Source organism: Octopus sinensis, linkage group LG7 (genome assembly GCF_006345805.1).
Source record: "Octopus sinensis linkage group LG7, ASM634580v1, whole genome shotgun sequence".
NCBI classification, from domain to species: Eukaryota; Metazoa; Mollusca; class Cephalopoda; order Octopoda; family Octopodidae; genus Octopus; species Octopus sinensis.
Window position 1 is genome coordinate 63,404,892 of NC_043003.1, and position 3,376 is coordinate 63,408,267.

Here is a 3,376-nt window from a genome sequence, read left to right on the forward strand (position 1 = left end):
TTAACTTTGTGACTCTTTCAAATTTTAAATTCCACCGACATTGTTTTGATCCATCGGCTCCAATATAGTCAACTTTGTTGATACTTTCATTTTCCTAATTCTGTTCCAGACTGTTCTGGCCACCACATCATGCCTCATTGAATATAAAACATTCATTTGCTGTTAGCAAACGAATTTCCATGTATATAACGAACGTTCAGCGCATTACAAAATATTTAGGAAATAGCCAGGAAATATATACTAAATCTCTTACATCAGTACTGATGTATTGTTAAACAGGCATGTTGAGAAAGTCACAAACGATGGGCCCTCTGTCGTTAATGATGTAATGAGTGAACGACTGGCAGAAAATCAGTCTTTGCTAAAATAACATTTCCAGACATCATAACTTCCAGCCAATTTTACCAGTTAATGGGCATCCAGTCAAAAAAGACATCATTCACGGCTACTTTTAAAACTTATAGTTACACACTTTGTGAAAGAATATAGATGTTGGGTATCTGAACGACATTTTGGCCCATTGCCAATTGAGAAGTACAGCTCGGGAATGGCGAAAAACAAAAGGAAAAACTTGCCTACTTTAAAGTAAAACGAATTGTAATTTTTGTACAGGAATTGTTAAGTGGTTGTAGTTAACAGAAAAGTTAGAAAGCTGAATAATTGAAAGGCGTTTAAAGTTCTATTAAAAACGATAACAATGCTGCTGCTGCTGCAACTATTACTACTACTACTACTACTACTACTACTACTACCACCACCACCACCTGCACTACTACTACCACCACCACCACCACCACTACTACTACTACTACCACTACTACCACCACCACCACCACTACTACCACTACTACTACTACTACTACTACTACTACTACTACTACCACTACCACTACCACTACTACCACCACTACTACTGCCACCACCACTACTACCTCCACTACTACTACCACCACTACTATTACCACCACCACCACCACTACCACCACCACCACCACCACCACCACCTCCACCGCCACCACCACCACCACCACCACCACTACTACTACTTCTACTACTACTACTACTACTACTACTACTACTACTGATAATAATAATAATAATGCTGTTGCTGCTGCTGCCACTGATGATGATGATGATGATGACGATTTGGAAATCAGAAGACTGTGGTCATTGAAGAAAGTGAGTGTTATAGCTGTTTTGGTTGGAGCTTTGGGTTTTGTAAGTACCAAGCTCGCACTGTGGATTGAAAAGATAGGAGTAAAAGGGAAGATAGAGCATCTACAGCAAAAAGTGCTGCGTGGAACGGCACGAATCCTTCGCAGAGTCTTCGAAATCTGAATGAAGAGCGTTATCTTAATCCGCTGGTTGTGGAAACCAGTCGCGTTGTTACATTCTCCAGCAAAGTTGCTGTGTTAAGCAAGATTTATAATAATAATAATCCCTTCTACTAAAGGCAAAAAAGCCTGATATTTGAGGGGAGGAGATAGTCGATTACATCGACCCCAGTACTCGACTGGTATTTATTTTATCGATCCCGAAAAGGTGAAAGGCAAAGTCGACCACGGAGGAATTTGAACTCTGAACATGAAGACCGAAGAACTATCTTTAAGCATTTCGCCCGACGTGCTAACGATTCTGCCAGCACGCCGCGTTGACACAGGAAGAATATAAGAAATGGAGGCACGACCAGGTGGTAAAAGCTTAACACTGGAAGCTTTGCCAGAAATGAGGATTTGAAGCCGGAGTAATCGAGTCGAAAGTCTACTTGAGTCGGAGAAATGTAAGATTTTGTGAAACTTTCCTATTCAAACGGACAAGAAGTTCGAAAATGATAGACTGAACATAACAATTATAGATAAGCGAAAAAGCGAAATAGCTTACTGATCGATTCATTATGCCCGTTTAATTCCAGGATCATAAAGAAGGAGGACAAAAATAATAAAAAAAAAAACAATCTCTTAAAATTTGATATAGAAAGAATTTAAAACATACGAACAGTTAACGTCCTGCTTAAAATATTTGGTGCGTTACGAACAGTAAGCAAAGATATAGAGATATAGACAAATTACTGAAGAAGATTGGTATAGAATACCCTGTAGAGCCCCTACAGAAAGTTTGTATCTTAGGGACAGCAAGGGTTACCAGGAGGGTTCTAAGGACTTGAAAGACAGCTGAGAATTGTGGATACCTAATGTTTAAGATAGTCACCTGCTACCCACATAAATCCTACCAGGAATAAGACCGAACCTCAGTCTGACCAAATAATAGGGAACTTTTGAGCGGGATGGGCTACTCAACCTGATGAGCCCCACCTGCAAGGTCATGCGCTGTTTATCTTCACTGCTACTTAATTTATCGACCCCGAAAGGATGAAAGGCAAAGTCGACCTCGGCGGAATTTGAACTCAGAACCTAAAGACAGACAAAATACCGCCAAGTATTTTCCCCCGACGTGCTAACGTTTCTGCAGCTCGCCGCCTTTCCGTTATTTGTCCAATAATCTTATATACACAATCTGGAATTCCTCCCGCTGATTGCAGAATGCAAACCAATCTACTGTGTAGGGCCCAACTTTCCATTTCTTCAGTAATTAGTTTCGCTTCATTTAAAATTTCTTTTTTTTTTTTATTATTCATAAATCTTCAAGGTCGTTAAAAAACGACTCTAAATTTAAGACTTCTATATTCGCTGTAACATCTCATGTCTGAACAATCTGACTTCTGCCGAAGCTCTGTATAAGGAAATCCACTTCCGCTGATGTAATAAGAATGTAACTGATGACATGTAATTGGATGACATGTAATTGTATTTTCTGACTTCATTAACAGTTTTTGATGCGGGTTTGAACGACAGAATTTTCTTTAGTGCGTGTCGTATCGTAGAAAGAATGACTGCAAATGGTCTCACGTATGGCATTTGGCCATTCCAACAAGCACCGTAGAAAACGTGGATTGATTCGCTCACACTCTTTGAGAAGAGCTACATTTCTCAGGAAATCTGCTTCCGTGCAGCATGCTACAGAACTGAATCTGCCTAAGTTTAGTTAAAATGAGGCAAAAATGGACAATACATGTACAACGAATTGACAGCAAAACCGTGCTTTTGAAGGTCATTATATTTGCCAGACATGTTGAGAGCGTAATCATTATCCTGTCCAAAATAATATCTAACAAGTATCCCAGAATGCTTGTTAATCTCAGTCCCCATCTAATTATAGCAGTCAATAAAGGTTAACAATCCTTCTTGAAATGCAAATTCATCTAACAGCCTTCACCTAATAACGGTTGGTAAAATTATCTGCTCCCTATGAACGAATTCCCACTTTCCATCAACAATGATTAGATAATATTTTGTAGCTCTTGTTTAGCCCAAAATGT